The sequence below is a fragment of the Ursus maritimus genome, unplaced genomic scaffold (assembly GCF_017311325.1).
Source record: "Ursus maritimus isolate PB19 unplaced genomic scaffold, ASM1731132v1 scaffold_5, whole genome shotgun sequence".
Classification (NCBI taxonomy): domain Eukaryota; kingdom Metazoa; phylum Chordata; class Mammalia; order Carnivora; family Ursidae; genus Ursus; species Ursus maritimus.
Window position 1 is genome coordinate 18,056,558 of NW_024426663.1, and position 18,462 is coordinate 18,075,019.

Below are 18,462 nucleotides of genomic sequence, written 5' to 3' on the forward strand. Positions count from 1 at the left end.
TCCACGCGGGGCGGGGAGGAGCTTTGGAACATAAATTGTCCCATAGAATATATCCAGCCTTAAAGAAAGGTTATTATACTTCTAGACACAGTATCAGTTAGTCATTGCCTACAGGTTGCCTAAAGGCAGAGATGGAGCAGGTCACTTTTTTATTATTTAACAACCTTACATATTTTCTTCTAATAAACTTTTTCCAGTTTACTTTTTATGAAGATTATATTACCAAGTTCAAATTTTGATGTAATTATTTAAATTGGAATGTTTTATATACATTAGTTAAAATTTGTATTTTTGGAAATATAAAATAGTCCCTTGTAAAAATAGGCTCTATATCTCTAATTATTCAAATTTTCACTTAAATCTTCCAATGATAAGATTATGCAGTTTTCATATTAAAATTCCCTAAATATTTATTCCTAAATATTTCCTGTATTTGTTTCTCTGATGAATCTCTCCCTCTTTAAAATTATATTTTCCAGCTTTGTTAATTTGGATTCTAGAAATACAAGAAAATTTATATATTTACACTATGATTAGATATGTATTTGTTTATGATGGATTTACATGAATATTCTAAGTGTATAATTTCATATGTATGTATAAATATATATGCACATATATATATAAATACACTCCTGGTCAATACTTATTTCTCATTTATTTGTCTTTATATTTGCATTCTCAAGAAATCTAAATGTTTTATTAAGAATACAGAAGTATTATTCCTGATTTTAAAGTTAATCCATTCCCTTTAAAACTCTGGAAATACCTTTTTCCTATTCTATTAAAAATGCATACACATGACTCTGAAAACCATAAAACACTGACAAAAGATAATGAAGATGACACAAACAAATGGGAAGTCTATTCCACGCTCAGGGAATGAAAAAATTAATATTATTAAAATGTCCCTACTACCAAAAGTGATCCTCAGATTCATTGCAATCCCTGTCAAGATACCAATGACAATTTTCAAAGAACTGGAAAAAATATGAAATTTGTTTGGAACCAAATAGCCCAAGCAATCTTGGGAAAAAAGAATGAAGCTGGAGGGATCACAATCACAGATTTCAAGATATACTCAAAGCTTCAGTAATCAAAACAGCATGGTATTGGCACAAAAACAGACACAGAGATCAACAGAACAGAATAGCTCAGAAACCCACACCTACATGGTCGATTAAACTACAACAAAGGAAGCAAGAATATGCACTGGGAAAAAGACAGCTCTTCAATAAATGGTGCTGGGAAAACTGGATAGCTACATGCAAAAGAATGAAGCTGAATCATTTCCTTATAACATACAAAAACAAAAAAAACCCACAAACCTTAAAATGGACTAAAGACCTAACTGTGAAACCTAAAACCATAAAACTCCTGGAAGAAAACATAGGTAGTAACTTCTTTGGCATGAGCTGTAGAACCATTTTTCTAGATATATCTCCTCAGGCAAGAGAAACACAAATAAAAATAAGCTATTAGGATCACAGCAAAATAAAAACTTCCACACAGAGAAGAAAACAAACAAATCAACAAAACAAAAAGGCAACCTACTGAAAGGGAAAAGATATTTGCAAATGATATATCCAAAAAGAAGTTAATATCCAAAATATATAAAGAACTTATATAACTCAACACCAAATAATAATAATAATAATAATCATCATCATCATCTGTAAAAATGGGCAGATGACATGAATAGAAATTTTTCCAAAGACAACATACAGATAGCAAATAGAAACATGAAAAGAGGCTGAACATCACTCATCATCAGGGAAATACAAATCAAAACCACAATGAGATATCACTTTACACCTGTCAGAATAACTAGGATAAAAAGACAAGAAGTAACAACTGTAGGTGAGGATGTAGAGAAAAGAAAACCCTCATGCACTGTTGGTGGGAATGTAAATTGATGCAGCCATTGTGGAAAACAGTATGGAGGTTTCTCAAAAAAATTTTAAATAAAAATATCATATGATCCAGTAATTGGACCACTGGGTGTTATTCCAAAGAAAACAAAAACACTAATTTGAAAAGATACGTGCTCCCCTACGGTTCATTGTAGTATTATTTACAATAGCCAAGATATGGAAACAACCCAAGTGTCCATCAAAAGATGAATGGACAGGGGGGCCTGGGTGGCTCAGTTATTTAAATGTTTGGCTCTTGATTTTGACTCAGGTCATGACCTCAGAGTCATGAGATCAAGCTCTGGGTTAGGCTCCATGCTGTGTATGGAGCCTGCTCAATTCTCTCTCTCCCTCTCCTTCTGCCCCTCCCTCCCCACTTGAGTTCACTGTCTCTCTCTCTTAAAAAAAAAAAAAAGTTGTATGGACAAAGCAAGATGTGGTAGATATATAGATATACATACATATACACACTAGAATATTACTCAGCCATAAAAAAGAATAAGATCTTGCCATTTGCAAGATGGACCTAGAGTATATTACGCTAAGTGAAATAAGTCAGAGAAAGACAAATACCATATGATCTCATTTATATGCGGAATCTAAAAAACAAAACAACTGAATAAACAAACAAAAAGCAGAAACAGACCTATAAATACAGAAACAAGATGATGGTTGCCAGAAGAGAAGGGGAATGTAGGGATGGGCAAAAATGGGTAAAGGAGACTGGAAGATATTGGATTCCTGTTACATAATGGAAGTCATGGGGATAAAAGATAAGGGATAGGGAATATAGTCGATGGTATTGTAACAGCATCATATGTGGTACCTCTAGCATAATGTAGTGGAATTACTACATTGTATACCTGAAACTAATGTAACATTGTGTGAACTATATATACTTCAGTTTTAAAAATGCACACACCTGTACACTCAGACATACATATATGCACATAGAGAGTACATAAGTGTTGCTATTGATTGCAATACTGGTTTTCTATTTAGCAAGGGAGAACTCTTTTATTTTATAGTGTAAAATGCGTTCATTAGGGTCTGATTTTAAATTGTAGTAAATACTATTTAGACATCTATTAAATCGTTACATATTATTTTCTTATTTATCTGGTTGATGTGGTATTATGTTAAATTTTCTTGGATTTCAAAGAGGAAAAAATCTCCCACTTGTTAATAGAGTAGTATTCTTTGATATAGCAACAGAATTCAAATTCTTAGTACTTTATATAATTGTCAGTCTATCTTTATCAGTGAGACGAGTGAGTTGTTAGTTTTGTCATTAAACAGGATATGGAAGTATTGACGCAGGGTGAGAAACTAGACACTTCAGAAAGTTATTTTAAAGAAAGACAAGAAATTATCCCAAAAAGCAAACATCACACATACACATTTTTCCTAGGGCAAGTCCAATGAAAAAATGGTCACATTATAGTTGTGTTAAATTTTAACAAAGGATAAATATAACCATCAGGAGTATTTTCAAGTAACCATCTCTATAACTGCCAACAATGAGCAACAGTGGGTCCTTTAAAAGAAGAGTGCTCTTTCACATGTTGTTGTAAATAAAAAGAAGAATGCTTTTGCAATCTGGTATTTATGATTTTATTTTAATTATCTACTTGGGGAACTACTTGAAGTAGCTCATTCCTTATATAATAAATTAATGGTTCTTATCTGCATAAAAATTGAATTATGGATTTCTCTCTTAACTATTCTAAACATAGAAAGAAAAATATTCTGGATTTCCCTAAAATGTGTGACATGCCTCTGAACCCTTGCAAGGCAAGCGCTCCTTATTTCGTCAATGTCTTAAACTCCTCTTTCACCCTTGAAACGTTTTTAATATATAATCTTTCTTGATTCTACCGGCAATCTTGCAGAGAGTGTTCCCCTCCCCACTCAACTGTATCTTTGTCTCTAGTAGATGCAATGGAAATACATAGGTTTAAAAGCTAAAGAAAAAACAACAGAAATTCAAATCCTAAATCTGTTACTTACTAACCATGAGAAACTGAAGGATTCACTGAAGGATTTCATTTTCTCTTTAGCTAACTGGATACTGTCCCTTCTCTCACAGGGTTGGTTTGAGTCTTTTATGAAAGAATGTGTGTTAAATCTCAACAAAACTAGTTTATCTTCACTGTATTCCAACACTTTTAATGTTTGTATTTATATTCATCATAAAATTCTCCTGTTACAATGTTTCATCAGTCTACTTGAGGTCAAGGACTATGTTTTATTCATCCTTGTATCTCATGTTTGACTCAATGAGTCTGGGAAATCAATTACTGTGCTCCAACCTCTGGGAATCAGAAAGACCAGAAAGTGCCTGCCCAGTTAATTCTTCAAACTCGTGTATGTATTTGTCGAGAGTGCCCCCTGTGGTGCTGGTACCTACTGTGTATTACTCCGAATACACAGGCATTAGTCCCTCACTAAGTGCTTGTTGATAACGTTTGCAAGAAAATAAATTGATTTTGTTGCCTCGTTCCACTTTGCAAAATATATAATGGATATTTCCTATGACCTACTTATACAAAGTTTTTATTCCTGTGTGTCTGATATCTATTTAGTGTCACCATCAGTCTGGACGGTGGCTCTCAACACTGTGACTTTAGAAAGCTCCAGGAGCCTCTGTTATGGACAAATCCACATGGAGCTGTGAGACACAGGTGAAAAGTTATAAATTGAGTCATTTCCTCTATAGAAAATGGAGTACTTGGAGCATTCTCCAGGGGCATAAATCCACAGCAGGGGGATCACCGCACAGTCTAGGCTGCGGCTGCTCTGGAAGGTTTTTGCTCGCAGACAGTCCCAAGATTTCTAGGAAGCAACCCTTACGCCTTGGTCCCTCTGCTACTTCCAGTCTTTTGTCATTTATCACAGCCACAAACAAAATGGTTCTGAGACTTTGAAATATCTAATAAGAGCTATGCCAGGTTAAAAGCATTTCCCTGAATACTTACATGGCAGGGGAGTTACCGTGATCACGAACGTGGTTTTCTCAGGGTGAGGCTCATCCTTTGCACTCTGAATGTGCTGACCTCTGTGATTTCCCCAAACGTAGGAAACTTGACCGCATGATTTGTGGTAGCAGGAGACTGCAATCATACTTCCCCCTGAAAACAACAACAACAACAACAACAACAAAAATCACTTCCTTGAGGCAGATGCAGACAAACGTTTCTTGGGCTTTAAGTTGACAAGATTGGGTTGAAAGGAAACCAATAACTGGGTATTGTAGGTAATGATTCACGCCAAATCATTAGGAGAAATAAACAATTTCCACAGAGCACTAAACAATCTCTCGTTGGATTAAGATGGCAATACTAAGGAGAAGGGAAAGTTAAAGTAGTGACTCACATGATGCTGATACTGTTTTGACTTGTCCCAGCTGTTACTCCTAGTGTTTCTAATGGATAATCAAAGCATCAAGACATTAAAACACATTCATAATTGTATGGAAAATGGAGCTCTGCCCACCTTAGAGTCAATCTGTTGTTATCCACTTAACTTAAACTATTTCTGTTTGTTTTGTCCATAGCCTATAGCAACCATACAATGGTTTTATCCCACAAATAACAACCCTTCCAAATGCCCAGAAGCTATATGAAATTAAGACCATACAGGGGCGCCTGGGTAGCGCAGTCGTTAAAGCGTCTGCCTTCGGCTCAGGGCGTGATCCCGGCGTACCGGGATCGAGTCCCATATCGGGCTCCTCCGCTATGAGCCTGCTTCTTCCTCTCCCACTCCCCCTGCTGTGTTCCCTCTCTCGCTGGCTGTCTCTCTGTCACATAAATAAATAAAATCTTTAAAAAAAAAAAAAAAAGACCATACAAGTCCACTATAAAAGGGCCAGTATATTCTCTGTATCTCTGTCTCTGTCTCTGTCTCTGTCTCTGTCTCTCTCTCTCTCACACACACACACTTTCTTTCACATATACTCACGTTTTTTCTTTATTTCTTCTTAGGAAAAAATGATAGGTATTAAACAAGGATTAACTTATATTTTTTTAAAAAGGGAAATTTATTTGCAAGTCTGAAATGCATTTTGATTATACCTAGAATTGTTTACACTATTTCCAAGAGGATATTGTCCCAAGAGCACATTCTCTAAGGGCTTGGAATTTTTATTATTCTTTTCAAAATATTCTATCAAATAATTTCCTGTCAAATTATATTAAATGTTTTATTTATAAATATTACTTTGTAACATAATTGTTTAGTAAGTACACCATTTAGTATTCCACTATGTAAAGGAAATAATGATTTTACTTACCAAAATTAATGCTAACCAAATTAATTATGTAGTCCCTAATTATGCTTTAAAATATTGGTATCAATCCCTTCTAGAAAATACAAAGACATTTTCTGCTTTTCATAAATTCATCAATTAATGTTAAGTAATTGTGAGTAATACATTTCTTTGGATTTCAAATAAGCATTCACCTACTCAGTGCACTAGCTGAGGAAAAGTCAGTTAAAAGACAGTCTTGTGAGGTTAAAGTAGAAAACTGTATAAATCAATATCTTGAAATGGAAAATAGGAATTAAATGTTGCAAAGTAGGAACTCACAAATTGGCAAGAATGTCTATCATAAGAAGTAATCTATTACAAACTAATCTGGACCAACCAGATGTTATCTCTAATAGTACAGAATAATCAGAAGAATTTAATCATTTTCCTATGAACAATTATACAATTAATTGCCTCTCCTGACCTTCCAGTTAAGGTTAGACTCTCATTGATGAAATTTTCATAAAACAAGGCCAATAAAAACCATATTTACACAGGGAGCTCTGAAAGAGATCCCAGTAGTCACAGCTGAAGCCATTTGAGTAAAAATAAATAAATAACAATAATATTGGGTTTTAACAAAGAATGAGATAATTATCCTTGAGTCTGTATTGATTTTATTTTTTTATTTTCATACTTAGAATTTTTATGCAATAGTATTGACTTTTTCTCTTGATATACAGTTCAGTAAATTTCGACATATGTATGGATTTGTGGCTTCCACAATCAAGATACAGAACAGTTCCATCACACCACAGAACATTCTTGTGCTAGCATTTTATGGTCCCTCCCTCCCCTGACCCTACATCAGTCAATCACTCACCTGTTCTATATAGGTAGGGGTTTTTTCGTTTTCTTTTCAAATGTCATACAAATGGAATCATACACTATATAACCTAAAACTGGCTTTTCTCACTCTGCTTAATTTCTTGCATGTATCAACAGTTTGCTCTTTTTTGTTTCTGATTAGTATCCTGTTGTATAGATATGCACAGTTTATTTATCCATTCACCCACTGAAGGACATTTGGGTTCATTCCACCTGTTTTTTGTTTTGTTTTGTTTTTTGCAAATATGAATAGAGCTCCTCTAAACATTTTCATAGAGATATCTGTGTAACATTGGTTTTCAATTCTCAAGGCTAAATACCCAGGAGTGGGATTGCTGGGTCATATGGTATGTCTATCTGTAACTTTGTAAAAAAAAAAAATACTGCCAAAATGTTTTCAGAGTGGCTAGCTATACCATTTTGCATTCCCACTAACAATTTATGATCTCCACTTCGCCTGCATGTTGACAGCCCTTAATATAGTATTTCTTTTTTCATTTAGTCATTCTAATATATGTGTGTAGTGGCATCTTATGATTTTAACTTGCATTTTCCTAAAGGCTAACAAGGTCGCATATATTCTCATGTACCTTTTGGCCAACTGTATCTCTTTTTGTCTGTTCAAATCATTTAACCAATTTTAAATGTACTGTTTGTTTTCTGATTGTGGAATTTTAAGGGTTCTTCGTATATTCTGAATACGTTTCATTTTGTGGAATATGTAATTTGCAAATAGTTTTACCCAGTCTATAGTTTGTTTTCATTTTCTTAAAGTCTCTTTCACAGAGCAAGTTTTTAAATTTTGATAAAGGGAAATTTATCTTTTCTTTTTCTCTTATGGATCATGCTTTCAGTGCCATATTTAAGACTTCTCTGTCTACCACCTGGCCACATAGATTTCCTCTTACATTTTCCTCTAAAAGTTTTATAGTTTTATGTTTTACATTTAGAGCTATGATCCACTTTGAGTGAATTTTTGTATGTGAGGTGTGAGGTTTAGGCTGAAGTTCATTTTTTTTTCCTGTTCCTTTCATCCAGTGTCATGCTGTCTTGATCACTGCAGCTTTATATTAAGTCTTAAATCAAGGCATATAATTCCTCCAAATCTACTTTTCTTTATCAGACTGATATAATAAATATTTGAGTAAATAAATGCAGAAGAACATTTGTCTTACAGTAGTACTGGAAATAACATAAAAAGAATGAGAAAATCATAAAATCACCACTAGATCACCACAGTTATAACAGCTATAGGCAATATTCACTGACGAATACTAAAATTTTCAGTCGGCGAAACATTAAGAAGGACCAGGAAAGTCTCATGTCCTCTAGGTATCTTCCCAAAATATTTATGTTACTATAATGGTTTCACACATATTTCCAAATCCTCCTCCCTGAAGGAGATGGAGCTTAATCCTCCTCCTCTGGAGTATGAGCTAGATTTAGCGACTCACAACAAATAGAATATGTGAAGGTAAAAATCATAATTTTATGCTGGAGAAACCTAGCAGACAGCACTTTAACCAAGTGAACATGGTTAGCAACACCAATAATAAATCATGCTGATATTGGGTGCTTTGATATGCTGCAGTGAAAAGGACACATCACGTCTGTGGTATACTTTCCAATAATTCATAACCTCAATCTAATCATGAGAAAACATCAGACAAACCCAAATGGCTATAAAATACTGACCAGTACTCTTCAAAAGCGTCAAGGTCATGGAAGACAAGAAAAGACCGAGGGACTGTCACCAACTGGACAGGACTATAGAGTCGTGAAGACTAAGTGCAATGTGATATTCTGCATTAAATGCGGGGAATGTAAAACCACTGAAGGAAACTGGTTAAAACACACACACACACAAACACACACACACACACACACACTCTATAGTTTGGTTAATATCGTATCAATGTTAATTTCTTAGTTTTGCTAAATATACCATGATTATGTAAGTTGTGAAGATTTGGGGATGATTTGCGAAGGGTATAGTGAACCTCAGGGCTTCTTTGCAACTCTTCTATAAATCTAAATTATTTCAAAACTAAAAGTCAAAAAAAGAGTTTCCCTTTGCTCAGTTATAAATACCAAAGCATAACAACCAAAATATTAACATTATTTTTGTTGATATCCTCTATTAAAGGAATTGATCACGATCATAAAAGAATCTTTCACTCACAGAAAACTTTAATGTTTTCATTAAGTTAGTAACAACCAATAGTGAATAAGTTCATACTGAGTGTATGTCCTGCTGTTAGAAACTGTATTGTATACTCTTGAAAGGCATATCTATTGCTTTTGCCAATATTTTCTCAATGTTTCCGTCCTTTCATAAAAATACTTTCAGGGAACCTCTCTTCCCTGTTTTCAGTTCATTTGGTTTTGGATGGGGTTGTTTTAGGGTAGGTGTAGAGTTCAAGACTGGACCATCAAAGTATTCTGTAAGCCTGGTGCTAGTGATGGATTCCAGGATGAGTACTTTGCTTTTGGTGGTTCAGCAAGGGCTAATCCTGGGACAGCTTTCGAGTTCCTGGAAAACAGCTATCTCTCATTGCACTGAACTGTTCTGGTTGATGTAATCTGAATCAGGGAACTACTGGAACCCCCAAGATGGAGATGAAATCAACACAAAGGAAAACAGAGCAAATGGGAGAATGAGAAAGAAAGAGAAATACCTGATCTTGAGGACATTATTTAACCACTTTAGTTATGTCTAACAACTGTTATTCTGGAAAACTGAACCTAAAGTTTTCATTTTTATGAGACAATAAATTCCTTAATTTATATTGTGTAATTTGGGAGGGAGTATTAGAATTAGGTCATACGCATTTTGCATCAGAAAAAGTCCTTCCAAACTACTGATGTATATGTTGGATAAGATAAAGCTCAGGTATTTATTTGTGATCTGAGATGAAGCAATAGAGATTTCTTTTGAACCCTATTGATTAATCCCAACCCATTCCACTTGAAGGTGAAGTATAAAATGGCAACCCATCCATCCTTTCAGTTGCACGCAACACAGTAGACATTAGGAGAGAGCCCAAGACACATATCCTGGTGAAGAACAATGCTACCAAACGATGCCATAAAATTATCAGATAATTATGTGTGTAATATCCAATAACTAGAGAGAATATATTGGATAGTATCTAGAAATAAGCCCCAAAAGACTTAGGGAGTTCAAAGTCAAGAATCTTAACAATCGCTATAGGATATAAATAAACTGTGTTTATATTTCTAAATCCCAATTAAAGAAGAAGCTATAAAAATAGAGGATTGTATAGAAGTAAGACTGTAAGCAAATAAAACCATGTCTCTGCACTTGTATGTCTACCTAGCAACTCAGTAGAAACTTCATGGATTAAGAAAAGTGTGTATATCCCACCTATCTTCTTGTGCAATCTCTGCCTTCAGTTCCATACAATTCCCCCAATTAATCTACAATATTATACTGAGTATATAGCTCACTATTTAAAGTGTAAAAAGAATGGACTGATTCCATTCTTATTCCATTTTATGACATACTTAAAAGGAAAACCATCCTTTTGAGAAAAGATCTCCAAATGGGGGATCTAGTATTACCAGACCTTTGAAAACCATTATTGGGTATAAGAAGACATCCACAGCATGCAGGTGACCTGATTTTAAGATCAAGAACCACTGGACCTCTTCTCAAATAAATCATTTTAGCACACCCTAAATTGCCTACTCTTGACAAAACCCTTCCCCCCTCCCACCCTTATTTACCCAAAGGGTTCACAAATTAAGTTGCATAAAACTCTGCATGGAAGATTTACAAGGGCACAATAAGGGAACTGGCAGATGTTCTTCCATTCTCTTTGAGCAGGAAGGGCATGTGGAAATGGCACTGGTTTGAATGACATTTGAAGTAATGGCCTGCCATTCTGCTGGCACTTTTAGTGTTAAGCAAGTGATCTGCAAAGTAAAGTGGATTCACAGTTAGAGTCAGCACCAGTGCACAGGTCGCCCGTAAAAATAGAAGATTCCATTATTCTTCAGGCTCCCTAGAGGGAGCAAGGTCTCTAGCATCATTACCAGGACTAAATCTGACTTTTCTACCTCCCCTAATTTCCTCCTAGTAATTATAGGTCAAGCACTCTTTTGTAAATTATAAAACCTTTGTTCTTATCAAAAATGAATAGCTGAGGAAAAAATTATAAAAAGAGTCCAAGGAAAAAAATTTCAATTAGAAAACCAAGCTAATTTGGTATGACCAAAGACTGTCAGGCATACTGACAGTGCTCTATTATGCAGTCATTTGGGCTCTTTCAAATTAGTTATGTTAATGTCCTGTGAGTGAATGTAACACTTGGATGGGACAAGATTTCTGCAATTAATTTCTGCAGTCAGTGGAGAGACAAGCAAATTTATTTTCCCCCTCTCTGGGAATTGGTAGTGGAGGGTGTGAGGTAGCAAAAGTGCATTTAGGAACAGAGTACAAGCTAAACACAAGCCCTAAATAAAGCAGAAACAATGGGAGCCAATGCCTCCTCATTCATTCAATTGACAATGTTTTGCAGCTTAAACCTGTTTTATTAATTATGTTTGACATTTCCTTAATTAGTTTCATTTACACCAAATCAATCCCTACTGCTGTATGGCATCATTTATCATTTTGAAAAATTTGCATACTGAGTGCTGACTTTTCCTACTTAATTATACATTAAAAGTGTCAAGCGCACTTGCTGCCTGGCATTATCTGCAGCAGAAAGGTTTGTGGCTGGACGGTGATGGTATTAATCATTAAGAGCCCCCAAGTGCTGCTGGGTAATATCTGGGGAGTAGAGTGACTCTCATTTTAACGCTAGAGAGCAGAAGTGCTTTTGTAAAATGACCCAGAGCAAAAACAAAATAAATGACCTAAAACATCCGGTGTACTGTAATGTTTTGCTCTTTCAATAAAAATATGCTTTGGTGGGAAGGTTTGTTATTAACTATTCTTTTTCTGTAAATTTAAACACAATGAATCCAATAGTAGTAAATTTGTGACCTCTGCTTTGACTTGAAAACAAGATATTTTGGTTGAATATACAATGGTGGCTTGGTAGCATACATTCCAATATATGCCAACTCAAATGTGTTACTTTACAAATGAAAGCTAGAAAATATAGTATACCATTAATACAGTGATTGATGTTGCTCATTTCTTTCCTACTTATAACTTTCAATGAATAAGCAACTATTTTTCATTGAGCAAGGAGCACAACTGAACATAGGATATGGCTAAAAATCTAATACTCTAACAGAACTTCATTTGTATAGTCTAATAGTTAGATTTCAATATTAGGCAATTTTCAGTGATGAAACATTATAAGACTGAACAATTTTTAAACATAAAGCATGACTGTGAGCCCAAGCAATGAAAGAGTTAACAAGAACCTGTTTGTAAATTGTGTATCAACTATGCCTTCCTTCATGTCAGAACCCAAACTTAGTGCATTTAATATTCAAATTCATTTTCAAATGCTTGCCCATTAACATAATATATGCCACTTTGCAAGCCTGGTCAGAGAAATCTGTAACTAAATAATTTTCAAGTTTCCTTCATATCAGATGCATTATATGCAGTGTGAAATTATTTCCCCACTCTATCCCTTTGCTGAACAGCAGAAAACCAACACACAATATAGTAGATATTACTGCAAGTGCATTACATTCTTAGGAGCTACTATATATGCAGGAAAGTTTATAATTGCTAATTTTAAGTGAGCATTTAATTGCATAGCTTGTGTATAATTGTAAGGTTAATATGCAATTGCAATACAGCATTACTTAAAACTTAAAAAAGAATGTATATGGTACAAATGTATTTATGCAAATATTATAAATAACTCACTTATGTTTTCAATTAAATATGCTGTGTTTTTAATGATGCTATCATTAAATGTACTTGCTTTGTCTCACATGAAAAAAACTCAAGAATGGAAAATATACATCTAATTTAAATATTTAAGTTAACAGCAAAATGATCCATGTATGTAGTGAGAATCCAGTTAAATTTTTAAAATAGTGTTGAAACCAGTAATACAGCTTTTATATACCTTGAATCTCTCAAATTTTCTATCTCTAAATCTATACTTAAATTCTTTCTTGCCCTTTTAAGCCATGGTCCTTCATTCTAGGTTCAAATTGTAAAAGGGCAAATAGCTTTTCTCATCATGGAAGAATAATAAAATATCATAAATAATAATAGTGATCATGATAATAAGAGATAGTATATTTTAATGCTTATTATGTCCCAGGCGCTGTGCTAAATGTTTTATATTTATTATCCTTATATTCAAAATAATCTGATTAGGCAGATATATGATTACTCCACTAAGGTTAACAATTTTAAGGAGCCAGTCTAAGGTCACAGATCTAAGTTGCAAAGTTCAATGTCACAAAAAGATTGCCCCTCCAAAGCCCATGTTCCCAGCAATTTTGCTTACATATGTTCAGACTATTCCACAAACTTCTAGAGGCATGTGTGCTGCAGTGAAAAGGAAATCAGCATTTTGAATCTGACTGGTATGCTTAAATCCAAGTCTATCACTTACTAATTATACATCTTTGAACAATTACTTATGTTTTCCAGGCTCTTTTCTCATCTATGAATTGGGATCAGTGTACCTTTTTCATGTGGTTGTTGGGAGAAGGAAGAATTTGTCACACCACAGTACTTAAGCGTTAAAGGTGACCTGTCTTGTTCCTCTTAGATGTAAAACACCTGTTCACATTTCACGCTTCAAAGAGACGTAAGTCCTTCTTGGTCAACTTTGGTCACCATGATTCCCCAAAAACCTATAACAAAGTTGGGCACATTGTAAAAACTCAGAATTGTCCAAAAAGTAGTCTGTGTGAGAGACTTGTTTTATAATGTCAAGTACTTCAACTGAACTCCTCTCATTGTCAAATCATCTTCCTCCCTTCTAGTCCTCACTACCTACCTAGACTGTTTGTTTGGGAAAAATATTCTCTGAGTTTTCTTCTCCACTGCCTCTCCACTGCATTCTTAATTCTACACTCAGGGCCAGGGCACTGCCAATGCTCATTCACCTGTCTACTTGCTTAGTGGAAACTAGGGTGATGACAGAGGCTAATTTATATTTATAATCGAATCAGGGCTAACAAAGACTTAAACCCAGAGGAAAAAAATCAAGACTTGACTGTGATTCTTTACAAAAAGCATATTCTATATGATATAGCTATGTAATAGTTTTAGCGTAACAGTTGATAGCCTAATTCAAAGACAAAATTTATCCAGAGCATTTTTCAACATTTTGGAGGATATTTGATACTGTAAACCTTAAGAATCTAGAAGTTGATTTTTCTTGGCATTGGATCATATTACATATTTTTAAAAGAAAAGATCTTCAATGTGTGAATTGAAATTCAAATAATCACGTTTTGAAATAAACCTATGCATGCGTGAGTCACATAAACATAAAGTTAGTTTATATATACATCCCACAACACATACTTGCTTCATTATGTGGAGTAGGTCCAAACACACGTGGCCTTTCAAGAGTACACACACACACACACACACACACACACACTATATATATGTTCTACAGTTCAGAAACTCTCTACTTGTTAAAAAATTAGCAAAACTCATTTACTTGGCTCTTACAGGATTCATTAACCTTTGTCTTCTTTTAAGAAACCAGGAACTATTCTAAAACTGACATTATCATTAAAAACCAATAGGAAGTTACCATTTTTAAATTAAAGTCATTAGATAAGTTTTCGAGAGTTAAAAAAAGATTAGAAAAAAATTCAAATGAGAAAAATAATTTTGCTTTGGGTGTAAAAAGGCCCCAAGAGGAATTCCTCAAGTTTTGTTGGAAAGTACTCTTTTGTGATCAGAATATCTATGATATTTCATCCCAGAGTGTTTTTAAGGATTTAACTCTTTCTTGCTTCAAAATGAAACAACTCTTTCATAACAATTATATGATTATCATGTTACACAATCAAAAAACATAAATATCACACAATAGGCTAAAAAATATTCTCCTGCGACGGAGTTCTAAGAACTACATTAATATTTCATGATTCATTAATATTTCATTAATTTGTAATTATATATTGGTGTAATAATTGTACTTCCACTATCATCAAAGAAACAGTAATATTCCTCTAAACTGTTTTTTCAGAATATCATTCTTAGGTAGTAAAATAAACCCACTATGTAATTCTTCATATGTGAACCAACTTACATATGTTTCTATTGTCCAAATGATTTCGTATTTATTGTAGCACTTTAATCTAGACCCATTTATACCATAACTTCCCACTGAGAAAACGGCCTATGTAGCCGAGGGGCATCTAAACCTAAGAGTATAGTTGGTAGTTGTGGAAATTTTTTTTTTTAAAGATTTTTTAAAATTTGTTTATGAGATAGAGACAGCCAGCGAGAGGGAACACAAGCAGGGGGAGTGGGAGAGGAAGAAGCAGGCTCACATCAGAGGAGCCTGATGTGGGGCTCGATCCCATAACGCCGGGATCACGCCCTGAGCCGAAGGCAGACGCTTAACCGCTGTGCCACCCAGGCGCCCCAGTTGTGGAAATTTTTAAGAACATGAAGTTATAACCACCATTCCCTAACACACTAACCTTGGTAATATTGGACATGACTTGGAAAGTAATTTCCACTATTTCTCTTTCATATTTAGTTAACCAAAAGAAAATGACATAAACTCTCACACCGTAATAATTGCACCATTAATTCCCTGTATTCCTTTCACACTACCCTGTCTTACTTCCTGTTATCTTCCCTTAATACTTCCATAATAATTCTTTCAAAGAAAACACCCTCTCTCTAGGCAATTCCTCTCTATTCCTATTTATGTACCTACCACCAAATTAATTTTTTGATTAATTTTCCACAATGTCTCATCTCAGAAACACCCCAACTTTACATTCTAGTTGCTAGTTGTTTTTCTTTTAAAGATTTTATTTATTTGTTTGAGAGAGAGAGAATGCATGCACGAGCAGGGGGGAGGGGCAGAAGAAGAGGGAGAAACAGACTCCCTGTTGAGCAGGGAGCCTGATATGGGGCTCCCTCCATCCCAGGACCCAGGGATCATGACCTGAGCCGAAGGCAGACACTTACCCAAATGAGCCACCCATGCGTCCCAGTTTCCAGTTGTTTTATGTACAAGTCAAGTAAAACTACTCTCCCTTAAATATCTTCTGTGTTCCCCCATCTCTGAGGTTTTTAATAAACCTTTGCCCCAACTTGGAATACTCTGCCATTTGCTACCTGCATATCCAAATTTTACTAATTGTGTTCTCCTCAACTGAAAATGGTATCTCCTTTTTCTGGTTTCCTGTAGTATTGTCAACACTATAGAACAGTATTTCTAAGTTACCTTAGGTATCGTTTTTGTTGTTTATTGTTTGTATGTATTCTTTCCCAAACTACACTTTAAGTTTCTTGGAAGCAGATACTATATTTTTTTTCTTGGTATGTGTAGAAACGTCATGGCCTCTGTCATTGATATTACTTCTCTGTACCTTCATCCACACTATGAGTTCCTTAACAGATAGTACAATGCTTAGAAAATTTCCTGGTTCACAATCAACATAAGAAATTCTGTTTGAATATTAAATAAAACAAAACTTCTCTTTTGATCTATTATTTTTCAGAAGAACAGATAAAATTATTATGCATATATAGAGAAAAATAAATAAAGCAGACTACTATAAAATATTTAATCCTTCAAAGAACTTGCCATTTCGGTAAATCCTTAAGGAATTTCATTTGGACTTCAAGCAACACATTATAAATTAATTTTTATGTAATTAAATATGTAATTTTAATATTCTAAAAGTAGAATACACCTGCATTCAATCTTTTAAAGATTAAATATCTTTAGTCACAAGAAAAACATGGAATGACTTTTTTCAGGGGGCGTGAATGTTTACAACTATTTTCTGTTTTAACAGCGAGAGACAAAATCAGACATTTCTGAATAAAATATTTTCAACAGATACAACAGAAATCAAGAGCACGACATAACAATTGGGAAGCTTTTAAAACGCTTAAATGTCAAATTGCGGACTCGAATAGTTTAAATGTTAATAATTGCAGGTTATTTGGTACAGTTCAGTCTATTCCTAAATTCCTGAGTCTGCGAAAGACAAATGTAAGTAGCTGGCAGTGAACTTTGTCTCAAGAGGTAAGAGTAACCTGAGACTTGCTGCTATCATTACAGGGCTTTGGAAAAATAATGCTGTATTGGACAAATAAACACCAGTCCCATATTACCAAATAAATTAAAATTAAAAAAGAGACTAATGAAAACAATATTTTGCCCGAGTTGTTTTTTCTTTTTGCCTGAGTATATAGCTTGTTAAAAATCTATCATAAAAATGAAAAGTATAACTTTTTTTATTCAAGAGACTTCAGTTTTTTTAATTTTCTAAATTTGATGTATGAAAAGAAAGAGAAAAAGAGAGAAAAGAAAGAAGAAAAAGAAGAGTATCAGTGAACATTTAATTACATCTAATTAAAAAGTCATCATTGGCATGAGAAATATCAAGGCAAAAGTTACAGATAAAAAATTAAGGTGAAACATTAAATTTAACCTTTCAATTGAGAATTCAAGTTTTTTTTAAGGGTCCATTAATAAGTTTATTTAAAATCCAAAACCATTCGTCCTTCTTAGGATTCTTTTGTTTGCAGATAAAAGAATATCCAATTGGCTTGAACAAAAAAAGAAAGGTATCAATTTACCAATTTACATAACTAAAAAATCCTGGGGCACCTGGGTGGCTCAATGGGCTAAAGGTCAAGCGTAGGACTCTTGATTTTGGCTCAGGTCACAATCTCAGGGTTGGGAGATCAAGCCTGCCTGGGGCTCCGCACTCAGCCTGGAGTCTGCTTGAGATTCTCTCACTCTTTCTCCCTCTTCCTCTGCCCCTCCCCTCTCTATCAAATAAATAAATAAATCTTAAAAAAAAAAAGTACCATAACTAAGAGTCAGTGTCCTCAAGACTTACTCCTCTCCATCCCTTTCTGGCTTTATTCTCTTTGGCTTCAAGCAGGTTCTTCCTATGTGATGACAAAGATGGTCAACAGTGACTCTATTGGACTTAATAGTACTCTAAATAGTTCAAGCAAAAGCTCTAGAGTCTTGAATGTCACACTTGGGTCACATACCCAGTCCTAAACCAATCAAGGGGGTGGCCAGAAGAATGCAGTGTTCATTCATTGGGCAGGTCTGAGCGGCAGATCAGTCTGAAGCCAGGGGCAGGGCCAGCCCATCTGAACCACATGGAATCAGTTCCAACTACCAAAGGAAAGAGATGAGTCCCATCTGACAGAAGAAAGGCTACTGAAGGCAAAAACCTATTGTCCACTCTATTCTCAGGAAGAAAAGTTTACACCGATGATAT

General features: G+C 34.6%; 1 long non-coding RNA gene and 1 other non-coding gene across 3 annotated transcripts in view; one reads left to right on the forward strand and one right to left on the reverse strand.

Annotated features, from left to right (window-relative positions):
* Positions 1-4,675: 4,675 nt before the first annotated feature.
* LOC103672165 overlaps positions 4,676-18,462 on the reverse strand; it is a 337,318-nt gene continuing 323,531 nt past the window's right edge. The window contains exon 11 of one of the 2 annotated variants that reach the window (XR_005832420.1): positions 4,676-5,044. This is a non-coding gene — a long non-coding RNA (uncharacterized LOC103672165). The remainder of the gene's footprint in view (positions 5,045-18,462) is intronic. The other variant, XR_005832425.1, reaches the window with a different exon arrangement.
* LOC121100900 lies at positions 4,884-5,047 on the forward strand. The gene has a single exon (XR_005832682.1). It is a non-coding gene; the product is annotated as a U1 spliceosomal RNA (small nuclear RNA).